We start from the raw sequence: 27,387 nt of genomic DNA, 5'->3' as shown, positions 1-27,387 counted from the left end.
AAAGTGAAAAAAAATGTACCTTGCTACTTGGATTTTTTCACTACAACTGCCTCCTCGTTGTCTAAGACTCTCAATATTTTAAAGAGCCTTTTTTCAATTTCAAAGGCCTAAAATAGTTTGTTTCGTTGATAAGATTTGATGCGTTTCTCCAACGAATGAATCCTCTCTTGATTGATAGCCCTCTAGCTTTTGCAAGAACTCGTTGTTATGTTTCGATAAAAGATGGTTCTCAAATCTAAGGACATCCTTTTCCAACCAAGTTAAGTGTATAACCTAGAAACCAATGAATCTCATCAATGAAGAGCTATTATAGAAAGACTAAGTGTTATTTTCACTAGGATCTTTGGGATATAGCCTACCATCTAACCAAAGATCAAGATTCTTCTTTCCTTCAAACGTGAGCATATGTTTTGTAGACTCTGTAATAGAAATGCGTTTTGTTCTCTTCATTATTAGTTCATGCTGACTATCCAATTCAATATGAAGATGATGAAGAAGTCTTTTACTAGAGCTACAAAGATCATTGAATGATTGATCCATAGTAAGGATGGGAAAGAAAGAAGAGAGTGAGAATCGAGGGAAGTAATCAAACGTCAAACAAAATTCAATATGAATATTAGTTTTCACTATAATAAGGATGAGTAAGACTTTCATCATGGCAATCTTTGTCACCTTAATGACGGCCTAGATTTCTATGTTTGATATGACCACTAGAATATCACGACAATGACTTATTAACAATTTTTTATATATTTACTTTCCAAAATATAATTTTTTTTTAAATTTTAAAAATAATTTTATTTCCTAAAATATGTACTCTCTCTAGGATCACTTATAGGGCATTTTGGAGAAGTCAAAACTCCCCTAATGAATCTTTGTAACATTAATGTCAAAGAGGGAATAAGATCCAAGCTCAACATTTAGATAAGATAACATCTCAAGGAAATAAATTTTCAAGGCATGGAACTATGTATACCAAGTTCCTCTTGTATCCAACTAAATATGAGAGCACCCCTCTCTTTTAACCTTTGACCCAACCACATCTTGAAAGAATCCTTTTCCAATGAGCTTGTACTACATTAAAGAGCAATGGCATTGGAAAGATGCAGTAAACCATGTGGGGGTGCTTAGCAATCTTTCCATGAAGAATATGAAAAGACCAGTAGTTCGTTGTTGAACAATGGGTGAGGGAGATGAGGAACGGAGGAAGAGAGAGGAGAAGAGAGACACGAGACACCGGAAGTGAAACCCCAGAAGTGCGTCAACTGAGCACACATGATAGGAATATATAGAGGGGACCTAGGGCACTATATATAGCTAACAGGGGCGCTATATATAGACAAACTATATATAGTTAACAGTCGCAAAGTCAATATAATGAGAGCACACAATGTTGCCATTAGCATGGCCACACTAGCTTAATGGATCCTTTTCTAAGTGGATAGCAAATAGCATTTCTTGGCCCCATTAAGCTTATGCATTTATGCAACAAATTCATTGAAAATAACTTTAGAATCAACTTGAACATTTTTAACTTGATTGGCATAAGATTCAACATCCATCCTTGTTCCATCAAATCTCAATGCCTTCAAAGGCATAGCATTCAAGGAAATCCTCCTATATCCTCATTCCTTGCATGATGACTAAGACATGGGAAGGGAGGCAGAGTTCTGGATCAAACTTGCCCAAGGAATAAGAGTATTCCGCTTTATGCTAGCTCTAGTATCACCCTCCACCAATACCATCCAAAATATTTTAAACTTATTTGGATGATAATTTCAAAGGGATTCCATCTAAGCTCCACTATCCTTTCCATGGCATCTAAAAAATGAATAATTTGTTATGTATGTGTATGTGTGTTCAATGCAAATGGAAAAGTTCAAAGTTAAAAGAAAGATATAAGTTAAGCATAGGCATAATGTATCAAAAATATTTTGTAGGAATTACATTCTTTTAAATTGTATGCCATTATCTCAAGAACCATTGCTTTAAGTGCACAACTAATGTGGTTGCATTTTTACTTTGTCATAATACTTCAAGATCTACTCACTCTCTAACAAATTGTAAAATATCCCAAACTTGATAGGAAGATACATATGAACTAAATATCCTAATCACTTTTATTGGAAGTGATCCAATCAACATAATATGTATGCACATGTTGAAATAGACCAATCCAAAGCCCAAAAGGATGGGTAGGGTACCCAGTTTTTGGTGGGAACCTAAATTCCAAATCCTACATAAAAGGTAAAAAGTAAATAGAGGTGCCCATTCTTGTGTGTAAAAATTTGAGAGCTCTTTTCTTCTTCCTTCCATCCTAATATCTTCTTGTGTATCACAAGGGAGAGTGAGAGTGTGAGAGTGAGAATGCAAGTGAAGGATTTGGAGAGCGAAGCTTCCCTTATATCATGTTCTTCTTTTCTTCCCTTCCTTTTACATAGCTTGGAGAGTGAGGGGTGGAGTTTGAAGTGGAGGTTTCCATATTCCTTCTTCTTTATGTTCCTTCTTTTTGTTGGTGTGTTTGAGGTGCGGATTGGTTGCAAGGGAGTAGCGGAGTGAATCAGAGTGATGATTGGATCACATTTGGATCATGAGGTCACCATCAAGCTTTCAAGGGTATTTAGACTAGAACACATGAGGGCAAAAAGGTGAGTGTAGTACAAACTTTTGGCTATTATAAATGGGATAGAAAGGAAAGAGAAGATGGTTTCGAGAATGGAATATGATTAGATCACGTGAGAGGTGATTGAATTAAAGAGCATTGCAACTCCTAATTTATTAGGATGTTCATCCAATCCCCAGATGTCATGTGTGTAGCTAGATAACTTTATTTTCCTTGGCATGGTGAAGATGAAATCCATTGCTTTAGGATGCTTGCATTCCCATCATGTGATGGAATAGTTGGCTTATACACCCAAGACTAGGACTAAGAGGTGAAAAATTTTGGTTAGGAAATTAGATTGGTGGGAAACCCAATCAAAGTTCACATTTGAAAGTTGGAGTATATTAGTGTAATTAAGAGTTAACCATCCAATGCAAACTTCTATAAAAAAACCCATGACTCATCATTGATCTACTATAGTAGGGATTTTAAAAACAGAAAAAAAAACATGACTCATCATTGATCTGCTGTAGTAGGGATTTTATTTCACTTTGATCATGCTATGATTATTGATTATTGCAATAGATTGGTTGGGAATATCGGTTAATCTATATACCAAACTTATGTGTGTTGGGGAAATAAAATAGTATAGGAACCTTAGACTTTGAGACACCTATATGGATTTTTGGATTAGCTCACCAAAGTATAATGAATTTCCATACATTTTGTCCTAGAAAATTTAAATTTGCATATATTTTTTCATAGGGATTATAATTAAATTTGCTATGTCTCACTAAAGTTAGTACAACTCAAGGTAGGGAGAAAAGACTCAATGGCCATTAAATAGAAAAGAGACTTGATAGCCATTAAATATGTAGCCATTTGAGGAAGGATAGGGCCATTTAGATCCACACTTGAAAGTAGATCACTCAGATCCACACTCAAAAGCATACCACGCAAACCTATAACTCAAGAGTAAACCACTCAAATCCACACTCGAAGAAGTAGACCACTCATATTCACACTTGAATCACTACTTAGATGCTAGCACTTGGATGGGACTGACACTAGAATTCTATCATTTGAATGGCACCAACACTCAATTTGAGCCTACACTTAAGTTGAGAAGGAGAATAGAAAGAGAGTTCTTTTAGCACTTGAGAGAGAAAGAGGAAAGTTGATAAGGAGGGTAGAAAGAGAGGTTTCTTTTAGCAGTCAAGAGAGAAAGAGGAAAAGAAGTAGTGTAAAGAGAGACATGAAAAGATTCATGGACATGTGGAGATGCAAAGAGGAGACTAGAGAAAGCAAGTGGGAATGGGAAGAGAGAGAGTAGAGGCAAAGATTAACACAACCATGAGTAACAAATATATAGTTATGAATGAGAGCCTTGCCACTACCCCTAAAAATTTGAGAAGAGAAAGAAGAGGGCCTCCCCATCACTACAAAGACAAGAAGAAGAAGAAGAAGAAGGCAAAGTAGAGAAAAGAGAACACGACCATAAGTAAAAACTAACTTGTGATGGTGGGCCTTTTCACTACAAGGGATTTGAACTGCTATTGCTATCATGATCAAAGTCAGTATTTGCATCTCTATTAGTGTCACTATAAAGCAACCATAATAGTGACATTAATAGTAATGCCTTACTATGGGGAACAATTAAATACTAAAATAGTTGCATAATTTTTGCCATAATTGTTTCAAAGGGAGAAGGAGAGGAAGAAAGGGTTGAAGGAGAAGGAGAGAGAGGGAGCGAGGGAGAACTTCAAGAGAGTAAGAGTGAGAGAAAAATGGTAAAAGAAGGAGAGGAAGAGGAAGAGATTGAGATATTGAAAGAGAGGGAGAGATTCAACACGAAGCAAGAGGAAGGGTGCAAAGGAGAATATCATGAATGAGAAGAAGAAGACCATGAAGGAGACATTCAAGGGAACTAGGGTGTGTATCTTCAAGCCTTGATGTAAGCTTTCTCTTGTCCTACCCTTCCTCTTTTCCTTCTACATTATGTTGAAAGAGAGAGAGATATATATATATATATATATATATATATATATATATATATATATAATTTTTCTTGCCTTTGTATATTTGTAGAAAACATATTTTTAAAGGTGGTTACTAGTGTAAATTTTGTGCATATTTGATATACATCAACATACTATTGTCAATGATTATAAATACCAATACATCACTTTTTTATCATTTGCATTCCATTTTTTCCATGCCTTTTTTCCTATGCAATTGAGAATGGTCAACACACTTGATAATGGACTGAAACTATTGTCCATAGCCTTGTGGCACTAGAATGGGGCCCAAAATGGCCTCCACATGTAATAATCCAAGCTAAAAATTAGATATTAAGAGAGCCTCTTACCTATTTCTTTCTTGCTTGAATCCTCACTTCATCATGGATGGTGTTTTCTTTCTTCTTTATTTAAAAATGCAATGTATGTTAAGTATAGATAAGAAATAATTTAAAGGAAAGTGGCATATGAAGTTGAACAATGCATGACTAACTATATTAACCATTGGATACTATAATAATGCTAGTTGTAAGTAGATGTAATTAAACAATGAGTTAGTGGCCATGTGAGAGTCATGATGACCAATAAGTGTAGATGTGCAAACCCATCTATCCATGTGGAATATCCACAAGTGTTCATATTGCCATCTCAACCACCTTCTTGTTGGCTTAGGTGTAAATTCTCAAAAGTCTAGAAGATTGAGTGCGATGAGGACTTATAGTAAGAGTTGTTGATTGGAGACTAAAAAGGTGGTCTTGATTCAACCTTCCCTTGTTGGTAAGCCAACATACTATTTAGATTCCAGTATTGATATTGATCTCAATAATGAGTATATAGTGAAGTGACTCAGAAAGATAGGCATGTGGGATTCTACCTCTCTAATCTAGAAAAATTTAGAAAATTTTTGAGAGAAAAATCTTTATACTCTAAGGAAGATGGATGTTATGCATGCATTTATAGCAATTGCAAAGGAAAAGTGGGATGAGCTTGAGAAATTGTATGGTACTAGAGGAAAGAACTCCAAAATGTTCCTCAAAATAGAGTTTTTCAACTTGGAAGACAAGCAAGGAGAACACTTGGATAATTTAATTTTCCACATGAAGGTACTAATGGCCCAATTAGCAGTCCAAGCTCCAGTTGTTGAAGAAGATGCAATTATAATACTTTTAAAAGCTATACGGATAGTCTTTTCAACTCTTGTAACTACCATAAGAAATGTACCAAATCCTACACTTGAAGGTGTCATTTAGTCTTGTCTAGATGAGGCAAAAAGAAATCCAAAGGGAGGCAACACTAGCTCAACATCTACCTCAACAAGCCATGATCAACTATTAGTCCATATTGTTTCTATGAAAGGTTTCTTTTGCAATAAAAAGGGGTATATTGTAAGAAATTGCCAAAAAAATTATCCCAACAAGATGAAGTGCAACAAATGTAAGCAAATATGACATATCACTAGTAAATGTCCTAACTCCCCTAAAGTTCCAAAAGAATTGGAGGCCAACTATGTCTCCAAATCACTTGATGACCACCATTTTTAGTATTTGCTGTATCATCTTTCCATAAACATCCTTCTGCCTACTTTATAAAGGCATCCCACTGATTCATTGAGGGGGGGGGAACCATTTACATGCTATGTAATCCAATGCCACCTTGGCATTGGGGGGATGTTAGAAGTATAGCATGGGAACCCTATGTAAGCAAGGGTGCGTGAGGGAAGGTATGGTGTGAATGGACTAGAGGACCTAGCCCTAGCTTCTAATGGCTATATAAATAGACCAAATGTCACTATAAAGTAGATGAGAGTGTACCAGTTGTACCTTGAAAAACTTAATAAGTAAGATCATGTTCTTGTACTTTGAGCTCTCTTCTCCCTCCTGTGCATACATTTCCATGTTGTCACACTAATATTCCAACACATAATAATATATTAACTTACCAAGATGTGAAGGATATTATCTTTTATTTTGTGCATTTAGAAAAGTAAATAGGACCTACACTTGGTGAATGACAATATTAAAACCATAGATATTAAAGTGCAAACATTCCCAATCTCTACATAACACAACTTGAATGGAGCACCTCAAGCCCAATCATGCATGTTTATATCCAAAAAATACCATGAAATAATATACACAAAATGTCAATTATATTTTATCAATTCGTTTTTAAAATTTAATTATTGGATAATCTTACTTTTACAATGGATATGGATCATTATGATTCTATATGGTCACCTTTTGACTCGAATAATTATAACATCTAAAACCTTTGTTAAGATCAATGATATGTTTTTGGCTATTTTTGTCAAGCTTTTCATCTCAATTTGTTGTTACTACACCTAAAGTCTTGTTTTGGAAGGGTGGGTCATATACATTCCCACCTAAGAATTATATTAAGATGGATGCTTATAGTTCTTATTAACAAGTTTGAATTAAGATTGACATTCATGCATGCAAATAAGTCCTACACAACGTCAAACTAGAACACAACTACTATAGGGCTAATATATGTATCAACTCTAAAGGTAGAAGGTTCTGATAGACAACATTGGGAATGATCTTTAGTTGCAAGTACACATGTTTTTCATATGTTGGATATACAAACCAATTCAACAAAAGCATCCTAGCCATTTGTGTAACAATTTAAAAGTGCACAAATCAAGAGCTATGATTTCACATTTACTTGCGGTAGATAGGTATGCATAAAAGAATGTAAGTGTACCTTTCTTGAAAGTGCATATTTGAGAATTGCAATGAGTAGATCAGCAAGGGGGAAATGTCATTGTGTATGCATGTATTCATACACAAACATAGCAAGATTGATCAAATGGATGTAGCTTAGTTAAGTTGAAAGTGTGATAACTAGAAGGTCTTGTATTCAACTCCTACATTCTATAAGATCATTTAGCATAGGTATAAAGAAGGGAGGTTTGAACTCAAGCTAGTGGGTTAATAAAATGAGTAGCTTATCACTAGGATAGCCACTTTATTGATTGATTGATTGAGAGAGAGAGAGAGAGAGAGAGAGAGAGAGAGAGAGAGTGTGTGTGTGTGTGTGTGTGTGTTTGTGCATTATGTCACATGAACCACACTAGACAAGGAGCCCCCTATATTATATCAATTAAACCTTATGCAAATAGTGTACATTTCAATAGTTTGTTTCATGTATGTTGCAATGCTTGAAGCACGTCTACAATAAGATGCTTTACTAGATTTTGGAGAGTCCAACAAGTAAAGATAATCACATTTTTTGCAAGGAGGCAAAAGAACATGCCACAACACATCCACTTAAACTTTCAAGATTTGCACAAAGTCTAGTAAGAGTTGGGCAAGGCACCACGAAAGCTATAATGGAGAACTATGCAACACACGAAGCATGGAAAGCTATAGTGTGCATATTGCATTGCAATAAAACTTTTTAGAGAAAGTGATGTGTTGCAAAATTACCCTAATACACCATTTTTTAAATGGAGTTGTACAATGTAATTTAGAAGAACCCTCAAGTGCATAATATATTTTTTCTAGGCCTTACTTTTTGGAGGTGACATCTAGTGCTAGATAATACTTCTAGACCACCATCTATAGCACATCTATATATCTACATAGCATTATTTATATAATCTATATATCTACATCTATATCTATATAACATTATAATTGAAAAAACTTCCAAACTTTGCACCATTCCTACATGGCAGATATACCTTGGAAAAGCTTGATCAACATCATCACACATATATGGGTCTGCACACATGCTCATGGGCCCACGCACATGAGCATTGGCTACATTAACATCATTACTTCTATCTCGTAAATGTAGACAACCACGTGCTAATTAATACCTCCAAGCTAAGCATGATCGATGTGTGAATGGCACTAGGATCGCCATGTTTAGTAGTTGAGCCCAACACTAGATAGTCTTTCTCCACCAGCTTGCATATCTCCTACCAGCAATCCTACCGGCAAGCTGCATGGTGTGGCAATTGCTACGCCAGTTACTCCATGTGATTAGCTCAATGAAGCATCTAGTGTGTAGAGAGTTTCCATATCGAATATGCTATTGCACATACTCCTCCCGCTAGTAGCATGGCAATCGTTGCCACTACACCTGCTCTTTCTGTGCAAGTTGTCCTCCATGCAACTCCATTTATGTTGGTTGTACTTGAGAGAGCCCGAGATAGGAGAGAGAGAATTGAGAGCTCCTTTGCCTTGCAGAGAGTTCCTTTGCCCCGTTTTGTGGGTCACATTAGCACGTATTATTTGTCCCCTACTTGCATGCATGTAGGAGTCATCACCTTAGGAAAAAGGCAGAGAATGGAGAATGTGGATGAAGTTCTAAGCATAGAGCAAGCCCTGCACATGGATTATAGAGAGGCCCTCAAACATGCAGGCATCAACATGGTGGAAGTCGAGAAATAGTTGCGACATGAGCAGATCAAGTACAATGAAGCATGCAAAGCTGGCATTGCTTAGACTAACAAGAAAGTACACAAAACCTCAATTTCCTTCACCTTTGATAGGGTTAAACAAAGGTATGATGACATGCTCTCTGCTGGTCTTTTTCTATATTTCATGGGATGCCCTCTTGGTGAGGACGATTTCTTACACTGGTTCGACAATACCTACGATGGAAAGGTCACCCTTCAGCAATACAAATTCATTCAGAAAGGCTTCTACTTGGTCTTGGTGGGAACCAAAGCTGAACGTGATTGGGTCCTTGGCTTTTCTATGGGGCACAAAGGCAACCTAGTGCATACAATCCCGTGGAGTGCTTCATTTTCTCCTGAAGGGGTTCTCATGCACGAATGCCTGGTATGGGTCTCCTTTACTGACCTCCTAATCTGGCTTGACAAAGAGGTTGAGAAAATGGCCCAAGGCCTGGGCAAAGTCCGCTATGTGCCCTCTCCTGCTACCCTTTTTGGAAAACTCAAAGCTAAACGGCAGGCTTGTGTGCTATGGGATCAAAGAAACGAGCCTCTAGATTACCTCGAGATCATGGTTTTGTCAGGCTTTGAGGTGCTGGTTATAAGTGCCATGAGAATGGGCATTTTGCCCGAAATTGCCCCAAAAAAAATCCGTTGCAAAACACTACATCTAATAATGTCTCTCAAATGAAAGATCAAGAAGAAAAAACCCAAGCTAAACCATTTAAGGTCAAGGAATCGGAGATGGAGAAGAAGCAACAAGAAGGGGCAATTGGCAAGCCTCCTCGTAAACCCACCTAGAGTATACAAAGAGTATACAGAATGTAGGGAATGCCATGGATAGGGATTGCGAGCAACATCCTACCAACTCCACGTAGACATAAAAGGAAAATGCCCCACCAAAGAATGGATGAACCACAGCCAAAGTCAAGAAGAAGCAAAGCATATTGTCTCTCAAGAAAATCGCTCGCAAACCTCTGGTTGACGGTAATGTCTATGTAGCTATTGATGGCTCTTAACACATTGAAATTGACTTCCATGAATAGCTTCATTGTGAATAGTGAGTGGAGATGGAAACAATGCACGAAGCTTATTAAATCTCACAAGCCTCTGGTTGTGGCTCTATAAGAGATCAAATTAAGTGGCGAATACGTGGACATGATCTCTATCCCAGGATTCGCAGTCTATGCTAACACTTTGGCCCGAGGCAAAGGTGGGAGCATTTTAGCTGTTAGAGATGACATCCGACCTCAGCTTGCATGGAAAAAGGGGGATGGTATCGCTATTGCAGTTAGAGCTTCCATTAGTGGTGAAGAGATAATTTTAGTGTCTATATATGCCCCCAATATATCAACTAAAAGGCATCGTCTATGGGTATGAATGAAGGGGAAGCTGGAATCCACCCCAACTCTGCTTGCAGGGAAATGGAATATGACATTATTGGCAAACAAATTGATCTTGTGGTTTTGGATCCATGTCGAAGGGAGAGAGAATAGCATGGGAAGCCTTGCAAGGAAATCATGATATGAGAGATCTAAATCTACTCTTCCAGCAGGAGAACTTGATGCCCTTCACTTGGCATAATAGACAGGTGGCCCCTACTTGGGGAGCCAATAGACTTGATAGAGTCAACTCTAATCTTGACTATAAGAAGCTGGGAAGAATAGGGATTTAGTGTGTATTGCCATGTCACACTAACATTGGTATAAAAGGAGTGGACATGTAAATTTTCTATTTTTTATCTTTTAACACATTAATACAATTATTGTCCTTCTCTCCCATCTTGCTCACAACTTCTATGGCTTCTATCTCTTTCTTGTCTTTCCAATTCTAGTTTTATCTCTCTCCTCGTCACTCTCTTTCTCTCTCTTTCTGCAATCTTTCTCTCTCCTCTGCAATCTTCTCTCTCCTCTTTCTCTCTCTCTAGTTCTCTCTATGAAAAGTGGTATCAGAGCTTGTGTCTTTGATCCTTGTGCAACATCATTTTCGTGATTTAAGATCTTGTTGGGGAGGTCACAGTCATGAAAAATTTGGTTACAATATGTTTGGCTTGGTTTGGAACCATGTTTGCCTGTGCCTAGTTAGCTAGGGTAACTAGCACAAGGAAAATCATGGTTAGAACTATGGTGACTACATCAAACCATGCTAAAGATGGTGGATCATGACAGTATCCAGTGGACAATGGCGACCAAATTTGACAGCTCATGACCTATTGTGGTCCAAAAATGAAGGAAGATGGGATAAATGCATGTAATTGTAGTTTGGGAATGAGTTTGGTTGGGGTTACTTTTGGGAGGTAGGGTTTGGTTTTGTTAAACATTATTTCTCTCTCCTGCCCAAGCTTCCTTCAACCTCCATAGCCAAAACCTCCATTCTCTCTCTCTCCCATGAGTTCTACTACCAAAATGGACCTGAGAGCTTGAGTCTTCATGCTCCAAGCTTTCTTTAGAGTACTCTTATAGCTCATAGGCCACTATTTCATCATACAAGACTTCAATATAAACTGCCCGCATTCTACGTCTACACTTCATGCTGAAGTATGATGAGGATTTGAAGAGCTCCTTGAGCTCTCAGGCAGCCATTGGGGGCCACAAAAGACAACTGTGAGGAGCTTATCCCCAAGTACTTGAGCTTCGAAAAGGCTGTGGTTGATTTTGAAGACCTTCCTCTGAACTATTTTTGTGAGATGCATTTTATGCAAAAGCTTGTTGGAATGTATAATGACGACTATTTGGAACATGCAACAAACTTTTCCGTTTTCAGATTCTAGAGCATTCATACTCGAAGCACAACTATTGATTCCTTCCTCTTCAGAGTCATACATACTAGCAGCTTTCTATGTCATGAGTGAGCATTTGTACTCAAAGCAGAGCTATTCGATTCCTTCCTCTTCAATAGCCTGGTTTGGATCACATATAGGCAGATTTCTGTGGCCCATATACAAGCAAATTTTTGTGAGGCTTCATCTAGAGACTTGTATTTTCAAATGCCAAGGGTACAATAGATTGTGGATAAGTACGAAACTATCTTCATATGGTCGAGGTTCTTCCTTAGAAGACAATCTTGTCCCTACCAGGTCGTCACACATTGTAGGAAGGCCAGAGTGGCTTTTCAAAGGGTAATGGAGCCTTTAAAGACAATTCTATCCCTGCCAAGCCAAGCAAGTCCACAAAAATCCATCCGTCCATTCGTGTGAAAGATGGAAGCTTCCTTGAACCAAACTCCCGAGATGATGTAGGCAATTCGCAGGGGTGCTTTATGCTAGCAAATATTCCTTCTTTTCATTAATTTTTTTTTTTAAATCACAGTCAAACAGATGTACAGGTGTTAGCATCTCAGAGTTTAAATGGCAGGAGAAAGCTTGTAGAGGTCATGAACAAGAGAGGTAGAAATATTAATCGGAGGAGTGGAATGTCGAGGGTCAGAGGTTCAGTTGAGAAGCTAACAGTAGTAGCTGATGGCTCACATCACACTGAAAGGGTTACAGGGCATAGATATTGTCCTAGATCCTTAGTCTTATGAGGCCTAGGATACTTATATCCCTGAAGGCTATAGAGAATGTGACTTTGAACTGTCTAATACCAAAGAGATCAGCCATTCATTAGAGGTAATCATGGATGATCAAAAAGTAATCGATGGGGGCATCATTACCCATGTTGTCTGAGATGATTTACTCATATAAGGACCTTTTGACAATGCTGGAAGGTACTAGATAGTAGGGCAACTAGATGATGAGGATGGCAGAGCATCATTTTTGACACTGACATGCTTCTTGGCAATAGTGACATGCCTGAAGTAACATGCTTAAAGTACTCTTCATTTTAATACAAACTGCATTGAGCTTCATGGGTGTCCCTTGGAGCAAAAGACAACACTAGAATGTTCCTTTGATAGGCATCACAGTTTGCAACCTCACGACCTATTTTTAGAGTAGTTTGAGCTGAGCCATCAGAAAGAGGGATCAAAGAAGTAATATCACTAATGTAGACACCTGTATCCTCAAGAAATTTCTTCAAAACCTTGCCATATAAGCTTTTCCACTACTGTAAGAAAAGGGATCTTGAAGATAGAATTGGGCACGGATTTCCAGTTTTGATAGCAGGCTCTTTCATTAACTCCTTGGCATTAATCACTTATAGATCAAAACCACTCATACTTGATTTAGATTCTAAAATAGAGTTAGTATTGTTGGAACAGGTGTTTGCAAACTAAATAAGTGTGAGAAGGCTTCCTCATTTGTTGTATCATTAGACGTACTTGAACCAATGGTTCAGAGTGGTCAGCAATAGCTCCATGACAAGGCAATCAGTCAGGTCATATCCTTGTATGAAGGTTTAGTTCTTTGATAAGATTGCTAGAATGCAATCCACTGAACTGACTGAGGAGCAACTAGAACACTATCAAGTGATAGAGTCATGGATTGACTAAGCAGTGTCTTTGTTGAGTTAGATGCATATTCTATTGGAGGGGAAGTTGCAATAGTTGACAATTTGGCTGCAATAACATCCGTGCACACAGCATCAAATCTTGTTCTCGTGATAGATTAGTAGCATATTATGCAAGTTTAAGACTTCTATACCATACATGATCACTAGTTTCGAGCTGTACCAAGATAACAACATTTTGTACAAGTCTGATTGTTGTGCCATAAGTTAAGGGTGAGAGGCAACAATTGAATTGGCATGATAAGAAGATGTTCACATATTCATTGCAAATGGTCATGTCGACATTAGTTGATTCATCTAGGTAGTGATTCAATTCATACAGTGATTTCAGGACATTACTCCTTCATTATAGCCACTAAAATGGATGGTATGGGACTTTGTTTACAGTTTATTGATCCTGAATTGATGTCTTGGTATCCTACAGAACTCTTTAGTTCTATTTGTGAGTATTCAAGGTTCAACAAGGTCAAAGTGGGTCTATAGACCTCTTACAGACTCATTCAAAATAGGACAGGTTGTAGATAGTTTTAGTTTGCCAACTTTGGGCTATCATATCTTTTTCTAACCTACTCTAAAATTTACTGTTAAGTGCTTTCTTTGAAGAGGAAAGTGTTAGCTTCAATTTGAATCAGAAAGTTTGTCAATCAGAGCTTTCAGTCAAAAGTTATGGTTGATTTAGTACCTATAAGTACTGCAGGACTGCACTTTCCACAGACAGAGAAACAGAGTATTATAGGTCTAATTAGAGATGTTGCTTCTAAGAGGTTGTATATTCCTTTGGTAGACATTATGAGTACTTTGGCACATGATTTTATGGCTTATGATGAATCTCAAATGGCATTAGAAGAGATAGATGTGAGTTTGGTTGAGCAAGTACTTATCCATTAGTTGCAACCACATACCTCTTAGTTGGTTTAGCAAGGTGTAATGCAGGCTCTTATCAATCTCTATGGTAATAGTATCTTACAAGAATGTATATGCAATGTTGAAGCTAAATGCATGTTATTGGGATTACAAACCATGGAGAAAGTGCAGCCTCAAGTTGATTTGTGGGCATCAATGAAGTACTTTTGTAGCAGTGCTACTACTCTTTTGCAGTCCTTTCAAGGCAAGGATGTATTACATTGGTTGATATCATTGTATAATCAATCGTCTCATCAACAGTTAGAATATGCATTGGTATTGCTTTCTACTCTCTTTGCTGAGATTAATGACAATGAGTGGGCTACAATAAATCATACACCTCCATTGGTTAGTAAGCGATCATGGAATTCATTAGAAGAACAACTAGCATGGAAAATCTTGGATATTGGTATGAATTCATTGATCAAACTTCTTGGGAAATGTTCTATTAAGCTAATAGAATATGTTGCTTTCATCCTGATTCGTATCTCTATCTACCATGAAGGAATTTTGTGATTGTGTAAAGATGGCTATTAATCTTTTGCTAAAAAATGCTTCATGGAAAAAGAAAATGCTTACAGCAATAGCTACTTGGTGCATTGACCTCAAGGATTGTGTTCCGCCTACTTTGCAACATGTGATTCTATGTCTAAATCTGCAGAAGTAAATCATGGACAACAAGTATACTTTGTAAAAGCAAGAATGAAGAGGATTATTCCATATATCTTGGACATCAAATCAACTAAAATCAACCAACTGTAGTGCTGAACTCTTTGTCTCTTCAAGGTAATGATGATATTGAAGTGGATAATGGGTTTTATGATGGGAAAGAGCAAGAACATGAAGGGGTTAATGAACAAGATGAAGATCATGAAGGTCAACCATATGAAGAAGACAAAGCTTATCAACAAGTTGATGTTGTAGTTGAAGCCAATGTATATGAAGATCACTTGGTACGTAATCAGCCTTTTGGACCATTTAAGGAGGAACATGTGCATGCTGAAAATGATGACTTTACAATTCTTGATCATGTTTATGATGGATTAGTTGAGGATATGCATCAGTTCACACTCAATCAGGAACTCAATCAGGAACTACATCAGTTAGAAGAGGAGTTAGATGCATATGATCATGGTTATGACAACTTGGGTATTGATTTTGATGATTGGCATACTGATAATGAGGATGTACATGAGATTCATGATGGTTATAATATGACGAATGATGAATATGCTTATCGTGATGATTATGGGGATCTTTCTTACCATTTAACCCGAGTGGTCAAGATTATGAGTTTAATGACAAATCTTCTGCTCTTGATCATTATTATGATGGTATACCTTTTGCTCCAGGAGGTTATGAGCAGGATTTTGCACCTTTATTAGGCTAACATCCATATTGGGGTTCAAAATCATTATCTTTCAAATGTTTATTTGGCTGAAAAATAGTAATTTTATCTATTGTTCTATTATAAACAATTTCTAGATAGCTTACCGTTTTGGCTCAATTTCAATTCTGAATTGATTACAAAAGAGGAATACCTACATGGGATGCAAGTATATCTGATGAGCTTTCTTTTGACTCATAGCACACTTGATTTGGATGTGCTTGTCACAAGATATCTTCATTTTACTACAATAGGTTCTGTAGTAGACATCAAGCTGTCTATTTTTTGATGGTGCTTTTTCTTGGAGTTATGGTGGTTTAGTTTTCAATTTTATCATTTCAAATGGATGTTCATATGGTCTATTCACTTCTTTTGTTCCTTCTAAAAATGATGCATGGATGAACTCATTAAAAGCATGCATGACCTTCATTTGAATCTTATAGAAGTTAGTTCCAAGGTGGAGAAGTTGGATGTCAAAGTTGAAGAACGAGGACGTTCATCAACTCAAAGACCCATGAGAGAAGGCTTTAAGAGGCGCTATATTTGGTGTGATAACCAAAAACATGACAAGAGGGAGTGTTCTGCCTTCCGTGAGGCTAAAGCACTGCACCTCGTCTTCTGGAAAGATAGAAAAATTCATGTAGTTGAAACTGGTCTTCCAAGGGTGTCAAATTTTGGAAATGGTGCAATGAAGAAAAGATTAGAAGATTTAGCTATAAAGAATGTCTATGTAGCAATTGATGCAGCTACCTATGGGCTGCAAATTAAGCCAATTAAATCAATTTTGAAAGCACGTAAAGCTAATGTGCAATCTAAAGTATGGATGCAAGCACTAGATTAAATGGAACGTGGTAAAGGAGCTAAATAATATTTGGCTAACGCCAGTCAATGCATTCGAGGAATAACTGGTTGGAAAGAACTGGTAGATTCTTTTTTCACCTTTGCACATTTGGCTGACATCAATCATAAAGAAGTTGTAATTGAAGAAAATAGAAGAAGAGAAGATGAACCAGGGCCTCCCTCTCTTTTCTGGCCTATGGTTATTTTCTCAAGGATGGATTTCTTTGGAAGCATCCAAAGAAAAGAGGCGGATTACCTTTGCGGGTTGTCTGCGATAAAGAGACACAGTTACAGGTGATGAGGGAGTTTCATGAGAGTCCTTAGGCTGGTCATAGAGGAGTGTGGGCTACTTATGAGAAAATCAAGGAGAAATATTGGTGGAAAGGCATGTATAGAGATGTTTCTCACTTTGTAGAGACTTGTAGAGATTGCCAGATGTATTCAGTAGTGTGTCATCGAGATGAGCTTCATCCGACCTATCCGCTATGCATTCATTATAAGTGGGTAGTTGACTTGGTTACTATGCCTATGGGTCTATGGCAGATGAGATATATTGTTTTGGCTAGAGAGGATCTTACCAATCATGTTGAGGGCAGATCTTTGAGAACGAAGACCACTAGTGCAGTGTGTAAGTTCTTATTGGAAGAAATTTTCTGCAGGTATGGCTGTGTGGGTAAGATCACTGCGGATCGCGGTGAATTGGATGCAGATGAAGCTAGGGAGTTTTCCTCTCAACTAGGAATCAAGTTGGCTCTAACTACAGCATACAATCCAGAGTGTATATGCACTATGGGTGTGCTACATGAATAAGAAGAAGAATAGAGAGAGGAAGCATGTTGCTTCACTCCGTGTTGCTCTCCTTCCTGCTTCCATGAAATCTAACATGGTATCAAAGCCATGAATGGGCTCACTGGTGGAATGCACTGAAGAAGAAGACTTGAAGACTGACTTGAAGGGCTGAAAAAAGAAGAGGACTGACTGTCATTTCCATCAATGGTCACACAGAGGTATGTACTGTGAAGCATTGGAGTCTCATTGCTTGAAGCAGGAGCTGTGGCTTGCTGAGGAGTCTTCCAAGGACTGATTGAGCACCAGTGAGTGCATTATTATTATAGTAATAAGCAAGATGTGCAGCAACACAGATCTGCCCAGCCAACGTGTTTGCACATGTTTTCAGGCTGAACTCCATGGCTGAGAAAACCAACTTAGCTAGGGAAGGTGTAGCCTCACAAGCTTCACAATGATGTCAACCATGTGAAGTACTGTTAGTGCTTTATCATGTGTACATGCATGTAGAAACAACCACTACCTATAGGGAAACACTCGTGCATTGAGAATCTATGTGGAAAATATATGGACGTGCATGCATACCCACCAAGGCTAGGGAAATGATTGGTACCATAGTTAGGTTCATTTACAACTATGGCGTTGATAACTTATGTGAAAAGGATTTGCATGCAATGTCTACAGACCAGAGGCTAAGAAGCTTCACAAGATTGGTATTGGTTGTATTTCAACCATGGAATCATATGGCGATGTCCTGCAAACAACTACCTTGGAGAAAGGTTTGGGATAGTTCCACTCATCAACACACTTCCATCTATGTCGAATGATATGTAAGGATTGTTCAAACCTAATGCATTCGGCTTGGTGGGAGAACTATCAGTGTCTCTTGAATATATCTCAAATGAGGTCATGGACTCTCGCATCAGTGTTTTATGCCATATGGCTTCCAACTTCCTCACTACTTCAGCCAGATAGACAAGAGTCTGTATCATCCTTGCATCAAGAAATTTCTAGTCTCATCAGAGGCTCCAGAGGTTCAGATGGATATAAGCCCATCTGTGGGTCTACAATGGACACCATCATGCTAGCCTCATATGCAAGGTTGACTTGTAGCACTCCACATCCATTAGATTTTTCCTAACTTGAAATCCTTTCTAAAAAGAACACTTTATTTTTGAGATAGAAAACTACTAGAGATTGCTAAATCCTTACCTCCCTAACAAGATTTTTCCCATGTGAAATGGGTTGCATGCCTGTTATGAGCTCTAGTAAGACAACTCCAAAATTGTAAACGTCACTTTTGTTGGTGAGTTTGTGGGTCAATAAGTACTCTCGATCCAAGTAGCCCTACAAGAAATTTTGGCACTTATTTAGCAAGCAATAGTGTGATTCGCACTCCAAGAATAACTATGATCACTTTAGAACCATAGCATCCAGAGTAGGGTATGATTGGGTTGGAAAATCTAGGGCCACCTTCAATTTTGTTGAAACATTACAGTCCCTCAGATATCAATGAAGGAGAAGCTCTTCAACTACTGTAGAATTGATATATAGATATCAATACAACTAGATTCATGTACTGGTTTTGAAGAAGATCATAATGAAAATTTTTACTCACAATTAAGATGCTCTCATAAGGTACCATTTTCCATGAACTCATACACAAGCATCTGCAACGAAGCCCAAGATAAGTTCTTCTTACTAGTTTAGAAAGCAGACACTTCTTAAACTATGAGGAAGGTAGAAACCCTACAATGCATACCTGTTTACCTTGATCATCACAAAAGCCTAACAGGGAAATGAGGTTGCGATGATGAACACGTGAAAGCATTTCTAGCTCTGTATAGAATTCTTTTGCACCCTGTAATGATCCCTCTTGTGCACGCTTTACTGTAGCTACTAACCCATCGGCCAAAATAGCCTTGTAGACTTTCCCATATCCACCTTTCCCAATATGCATGGAATCATCAAAATTCTTGGTGGCCTTTGACATTTCTTCATATGTAAAATCTTTCGCATGCGCTACTTTAATATGTCGATAGTGTTTCTCTACAAAGAACCACAAAATGCTCTGTTAGTACTTGGTCTTTGGTTATGGAATCCTTGAATGCACCAAATATCTCAAAACTTAAAAATAATTCAAATTAAGGATGTTAACCATAGCCCTGATAATAATTCTCACAGTAGAACATTTAATTTCCATATTACTAGACAAGTAATCTAAAACCCTAATCAATAGCCAATAAGTAAAGATGCTCCATTTGTAGTGTGCAGCAAACAAAAGAAAACATGTTCAATATTACAATGTTTCACAGTATGAGGGTTCATGCATCAATAGAAGGGGGGTGGAATCATACTTTCTTTGGAGGGACTGTGGCACCGAATAACGAATAACATCACAGCACTGACCACTATGGCTGTAAACGCAGCTATAGCCGTCACGATACCTGCAATAGCACCTCCACTCAAGCTCTTTCTAGGTGCAGCAAATGATTCTGCACAATCAATAAGATTGTGAGCCCAAATGAGAAAACAAAGAGTAGAAATCAACATTGGAAAGACAAAACTCCTTGAGCGAGGAATTGCAAGTCAATGGGTGAAAGCTTACCATTGTAAGGAAACCCTATGGCGAAGGATATTAGATCGTAAGGACCAAATGTACTATTGTCAGGAATGTTCCAAGTTCTGAAGGTATCGTAAAGGTATTGGACCTTTGAGTTATTGAAAATATCTCTACTCAGGAACAGCATGATTGACATCCACATATGTGGACCAGGTTCCAAATTTTACTAGGGCACATTTACGTGATATGATGAGAAGTTCAGACCTGATGACATGTAATCTCAGAACATATCCTCGTAGGGTTCAAAGATAGCAAAACTTGGACTCTTCAGTCAATATCCTACTTCGAGAGGATAGGCGTATTGGCAGACACCTTGCTGAGTTAGTAATCCATAATCCAGATACTCATTCCATTAAAGACTGTGCAGACGTTTGGTGGTAATAAAGATGTATTGCTACACACTGGATTTCTAAACAACCTGGCAACAATTCTTTCCCAGTATCAATTACCTCCCCCATTTTTCCACTTCTACTACTCACAATTGGCATCGAAAGAGGCCTAAAAAACCTTACAAGATCCGAGTTCACTTGAATCTGACATTCTATACAAAATCGAATGTGCCAGGGATGAACATACTAAGATTTTTGTTCTAAAAGTCCCTGCAAAATCATAGAGGGGAGGCATAAGCATCATTTTTTGTTTGGTAAAGAGGAATTGTAATCACAACAAAATTACAAGATTACAAGAGTCACAAAAAGCTAAAGTCATAAGGACATGTGCAAATGTGACTTGCACATGTGAGATGCGCATTAATTATTTCATTAGTGTGAGACCCACAACCCTAAAATATCAATTGGTGTGAAAGACAAAAGGTGTATGGTAAGTTATGTTTGATAGATACTTGATAATACCCAATGTCAAATTCTAGCCTAAACCAATTTATTGGCCCACTAATGTCAATGTTGACATTAGAGATTTTGTGTTAATTAATTAATTGATTAATATTGGTCTTAATATGCATCCTTGAGTCTTAATATGACAATTATGCATCAATTAATTAATCGATTAATGTTGACATTAGAGATTATGTATTAATTAATTGATTATGCATCCTTGAGTTTTAATATGACAATCATGACAACACCAATAGCTTTGAAAGGGGGTAAAAGCGCGATGTGACTTGCAAGCCCTCCTCTTCTGTCTCAAATATATATAATCACATAAACAAAGTAAAGCCCATACCAAAGTGCGAACTATTGTTTTAGATGAGCTTCATATATGAAGGTACCTTTTCCATGCCATAATATGCCCTTTAGCATGTTCTACAAGCCTTAATTCATTCCTCTTGTTTTAAGTCCATATTGTTTCGAGGGCATACTTAATTTATTACGAGTAGAGCATTAGCATGTTTTATGAATGTGCAGTTTGAAACATAGTCCATGAACATATATCAAAAATAAAGAAAACTAGGGTGTCGAGGAGATTTCTTACATAACAAATATTGAGTGTGAATTGAAAAGGCATCGTGTTGGATATTCAGTAATGTTTCCATCTAATGAGTTGTCCTGCAAGATTTTGTAGCAAGGCAGCATATAAGGAATATTAAGTCTGACAACAATACAAACTATAGCACCAATGTAGACTCCCATGCATAATAAATGATCATTCAAGGCAGACAAAATGAGTCATTGTAGACTTGCCATCAGCTAGAACACTTACAAAAACTCCAGTTTTGGCACTTCCAAAAAGTCCAGTGCCATTGGCCCATCCAGCTGATTGTAACATAAGTCACTGAATAAGACATGAAAGTGGTTAGACTTGACACTACAAAATCAGCCCAGTATCATGAAACTTTGAACACCTACATAGTTGTAAGAATTGTAGAAAGAGGCCCAGATGGAAGCATCCCACTCAGCTGGTTGTGACTAAGATCTCTACATTAACAGATAAGAACAAGAACCAAATATGTGTATTATTAGAAGATTAAAGAATCCATCATTCAGTCGAGTTGTCCATGAGAAGCTCATGTATACTCACAAAGCTTGACATTGTATACTCACAAGTATCCCAAATAAGTTAGATGTGTAAGATCTGGTATTTGTCTAATCAAGTTACAATTCCTCAGGTTCCTACCAATTAGCATGGACCATTGAGATTCTTTACCCCATAAGAGATATTCAGAACAAGAGGAAAATGTCGAACTGATTTTTTGCAGTTTCCAACTTTTCCAATAGCCATCTTATCATCCCCAATAGCATTGAAAAGTGTTATTGATGTTGTATAGCACACTATGCTCATCCTTAAACAAAAACGTGCATGATGAGCTTGTGCTATTAAGACTTGAACATGTGTCATTCTTTTATATTCTTTAGATGGAATGACTAACAAAAATTGCATCATTAATGTGAATGGATATAGGAGGCTTGATTATATATGGAACTAGATAGAAGAAAAAGGTGTAATAGACAGTTGGAGTTTGTACCTACATTTTTTTAAGGTTCACCATGTGGGAGTAGTTTGATGGTATTGAACCAATAAAATGATTGTTGTCAAGTTATCTATCACACCATGAAGCATCAAAACATTAACATTAAGAAGCTTTAATATGAAAAGAACCAAAAGTGGTCAAGGTGTTTGTGAAATTCTGAACTCAAGACGTGCCCTTACAAAATGAGTAAGGTAGATATATTTTCCAACTCAACTAGCAGCTCTCTAGTAAGATCATTGCTATCAAGTAGACTAAATATACAAAAAAAAAAGGTTAAGGTTGACACTAAAATGGCACCACCATAGTCATTTAAAATGAGTTGTTCATAAATCGTTTCAAACCATGTCATTGATGAGGGGATAGTGGAACATTACAGATGCACTAAGCTCTCTAGGTTTCGTAGCTCTTTCGGAATGCTACCATTCAATGAGTTATTGTTCATGTGCTTGCAGAAACAGAAGCAATGCAAAGAAGAGGTATATGGCTACACAATTGAGTCCCATGCCCTCATTCTTTAGCATAGGACATTGACCATACAGAATTCCACATACTTACAAATGCATTGCCTTATTCAGATTCTGGAAACTTGCAGGCACTGGACCTGATATATTGTTCTCATCGTGCAAGGTTGCCCAACTTTGGAGGAAGAATTCTAGTCAATTTGTTGCCATTGAGTAACCTAAAGAAAAGTAAGTGTCAAAATGCAAGATATGGCCTGAATTTTCCCTGTAGCAGTACTTGAAGACCGAAGGAGGATAAATTAGGTTAGAGTATATTCACAGGAGATAAAGCTCCCTCAGGTTTCCAATCTCTTGGCGTATGGACCCCATGATGTTGTTCTACATGATGTCCCTTCAAAATGAATATAAATCATAAAGCGTATCAGCCAAGTAACCTGCATGAAACTATCGCTTTGATTTTGAATGGTCACCCAGAACATTTGTCCATGCTCTAGATGCATGTCTATAGGCTATGACATCCATGTGGTGCGTATAAGTATTTCCTTATAGGTATACAGACATCAATGCTCATGTGAGTAGGAGGCAGAAATATACAACACGGATATCATAGTACAAGCATGTAAGCTTACAATCGGATAAGTTGATTGAGTTGTGTGAAAGCTTACAAGATCATCAGGTGAGTGAAGTTGCCAAAATCTGGGGCCAGAATTCTTGTGAATTTCATATTAAGGAGGCACCTGTGTTTGCGAAGTGCATTATCCAATAAATCAAAGCAAGATTGTGCGCAAAAGGATAAATAAGTGTAACAGACCATACTTCCAGACAAAGAGTGGTGAATGAACAGAGGAACAACATGTTAGCATCACCTATAATATCCAAATATTGCTTTATTGTGACCACACTCCATGACTACATGATGATACCTTCAACTTGATCAGTGATAGCATCTCTCGTATGTGGGGATATGGTGATGAGGGAAAAGACTAGGGCTAGTATCTAAGAGTCCAATTTCAGTTGTTGCCCTCCGAGTGAATGCTCACTTTTCAATTGAAACATTTTAATTTAAAATTTTCTTTTAATTAAACATTTTTAAAATTATTTTTAAATTTTAGAGCTTTTAGAATATAATTTTTCACACACTTTGAGAGGGAGATAGAAGAAGAGAGAGAGAGAAGAAGAAGAAGAGAATAAGGATAAAAAGAAGAAGACAAAGAGAGGAGGGGGGCAAAGAGGAAAGATAATAGTTTTTTTTAATTAAACATTTTTCTTCTTCCCTTTTCCCCCTCTCTCTTATGTGTAGGGCCTAGGTTCTCTCTCTCTCTCTCTCTCTCCTTATTTTAAATAAAAATAAAGTTAAATTAAAAAGTTTAATCTAACTATGAGAGAGAGAGAGAGAGAGAGAGAGAGAAATATACAAAGAGCAAAAAAGAAAGAAGAGAGGGAGGGAGAAAGAGAGAGGGGGAACAGAGAGAAAGAGAGAGGGAGGGAGAGAGAGAGAGAGAGAGAGGGGGAATATAGAGAAAGAGAGAGGGAGGGAGAGAGGGAGAGAGAGAGAGAGGGGGAACCACGTACAAGATCGAAGTGAATGCAATGAGCATTAGAGGTTGGATATAATAAAGTGTGAATAAAAACATAACATTATCAATCTTAAACCCTAGCCTCATAAGTCCAAATGGGTAAAAGATACAAAATCATGGTAATCAATGAACTCTTTACGTAAGATGTATAGCTTGGCTTTACATTAGGAGAAATATGGACTCTTTTTTGCCCCTTAAGGGGTTTCTCTTACCTCTCTCTCTCTCTAAAAAGAGATTCCAAAATAATATTAGAATAAGAGGTCTTCTACAATCAAGCAAATCTCGTATTTGTATTTTCAATTCACCTATTATTTTATTCTCAAACTGTAGGATAAGTTAGTTTTTCTCAAAATCCTCATAACTAAAAAAATACAATTCCATTTTCTGTAAAAATGAAGCCAATCATTAATATATGACTCTTTAATGCCCTCATGACTTTTCAACATGAAAATATATTAGAATCATTCTGATTCTTGCTTCTTAAAAGGGCATAAGTTAAAAAATGATATAAAATGACATACACATCATATTTTAAAATTAGTTTTTACCTAGAGACACCTTTTTGACTCGAGAGTTTCCTTGTAAATTTTTATTGTTTTTGGACATGTATATGCCTATTTCTGGGCATTTCTTCATTCCCTCTCAAAGCTCTAGTTTTGTCCAAAATTTTGTGCACTCTTCTCCTTCCTTTTAGAATATGATTTATTGCATATGAATTATTCTGAAGAAATACTCAATACTATCTACAACACTCTCTACACCGTGCTACAAGCAATCTTAGGATTGGTTTTGATAGCATTTGCTGAAATCAGATAATCTCTATCTACAACACTCTCTACCCTGCTACAAGCAATCTCCCTCTTCAGTACTATGCTATAAGGTATCTTCCTCTTCAACACTCTATACTACAAGCAATCAAGTGATAATGGAGGTATCTTTATTTTTTTAATCTCTGTGATGTTATTATTCTTCATAGTTGTTGGATAATCCTTAAGTGTCAATTCATAGAGAGAGAGAGAGGGGAGGGAGAGAGAGAGAGAGAGAGGGAAAGAGGGAAAGAGAGAGGACTGTGTGAGATGAACTAAGAAAATAAGTGATAGAGTAACAGAGAGTAAATTAGGGTAGAAGATAAGATGATGTTATTGTTCTCCACTAACCAAGATTCTGTATAAATGTGCTTAAATATCTTTGATCAATTCTTCTTGAGAGAGAGAGAGAGAGAGAGAGAGTGAGTGAGTGAGAGAGAGAGAGATAATATTTTGGATAGAACAGAAGATAAGATTGAATGCTGATTAGAGGTAGATTAAAAGCTAAGATTACAGGCATATTAGGGTTGATTAGGGTCTATCATGACTAAAATCAAGAGAAAGAGACAAGATCTAACTAGGTAAAAAAGAATGCAAATACAGTGAATAAAAGGGGTGTAATTGTGTGATTTCAGCCAATCCAAAATTAGCTGCATGTTGCTTGATTGATGCTGACCTGCAGCTCCCAGATATTTAAACGTTCTTACTATTCCTTAGCTTACTATTAATCAAAGGGGTGTAATTGTGTAATGTTAAAATTGGGATATATTTTTCTTTACAGGATGCATGTGCAGGACGTACCAAGAGAAAGAGAGATATTCACTTTCAATTGGAGGATGAATATGCACCAATGTTCAAAAGAACTATAGAAAGGGATGATGTGATAAGATACATGATGCAACAAAAAAGAAATACAGGGGAAAAAAACATGGACCTTTGGTTTGATGGGTGCATTTATCCACCCGATCCAGTCACTCAAACACCACCACAATTTGAAGGGCTTACATCATTTGTAAAGTTTGTTTGTGAAGTCAATGAAGAATTGTCTGGATACACATGCAGACTTGTCACACAAGGATTAGCAGGGGTTCATCAAGCCTTGACAAATATGCAGACAAGATTACAAGAGAATATGCAGTCTTTTATGAAAAAAGATAGATTATTGGCTAAGAGGATAGGGAGAACCAGAGCCTACAACAAGCAATGTCTATCATTGAAGATACTATGTAGGCTACACATGTGCAAAATATGGAGTTATAGTCTAAAGTTATGGACTTGGAGAAGGAGAATCGAAACATAAAGAGGAAGCTCACAAAAACTTTGGAGATTGGGCCCACTTTAAAAAGCAAAGAAGCATGTTGGTGCATCCGATTAGTTAAACTATTTCATCAATTAACCAAAGGAAGTGGACAATATCATAGAGTGATATATGCTCAATCTACTACAATGAGAAATATGTTCCCTTATGTAGAGAATGATACTATTGGTAAATTCCTAAGAAAGGATATGGTAAAAAATGCATTGAAAAATCGTAAATTCAGGGATATTGTAGATTCTGTCGCAAGTGATCTTAGGGATGTGAGCAACTTGTTTATTGCTACAGATGCTCAAGGATTATGTGACAAGGTGGGAATGAGTTCTGAGTCATATAGTATGCTCTATCAACAATTGGATACAAGATTTAAGCAAGTCTTCAAAACTAATCGAGTAATGCCTCTTCCAAAACCATTTCACGTAAAGAAGGCTCGAAAACAACTAAATGAGAAATTTTTAGAACTAACTGGTGAGCCAACGCATTTGGAAAATACACATATATTGAAGTATGGTTCCAAATTAGTTGTATTTGTATTGAATGCATCCAATAAATTTGTATTAGATAGATTGCTATGGTCAAGTTCTACAATATGTCTATGGAAGAATGTAGAGGCAAGCTTAAGTTTGTCCTCAAACTTGATGAGAGTGAGATTATTAAGGGGCAAAAACTTGAATGTGTGAGTATAACACTTATGAATCGAGAATTGGATCCCAATATCGATGAAAACCATCCTTTATACTTTAGTGTACAGTCAAAGAATTAAATATGGT

At 37.2% G+C, this 27,387-nt stretch overlaps 2 pseudogenes; both read right to left on the bottom strand.

The window, feature by feature from the left end:
• Window positions 1–18,171: 18,171 nt before the first annotated feature.
• Window positions 18,172–18,983, bottom strand: LOC148040303 (putative LRR receptor-like serine/threonine-protein kinase At1g06840 pseudogene; annotated as a pseudogene).
• A 34-nt stretch (window positions 18,984–19,017) lies between these two features.
• On the bottom strand, window positions 19,018–23,826 carry LOC148040302 (putative LRR receptor-like serine/threonine-protein kinase At1g06840; annotated as a pseudogene).
• Between the last annotated feature and the right edge of the window lie 3,561 nt (window positions 23,827–27,387).

The sequence above is a fragment of the Lygodium microphyllum genome, chromosome 2 (genome assembly GCF_053477565.2).
Source record: "Lygodium microphyllum isolate KBCC chromosome 2, Lygodium_microphyllum_v1.1.10, whole genome shotgun sequence".
NCBI lineage: Eukaryota > Viridiplantae > Streptophyta > Polypodiopsida > Schizaeales > Lygodiaceae > Lygodium > Lygodium microphyllum.
This window is presented reverse-complemented; position numbering and strand designations above follow the sequence as displayed.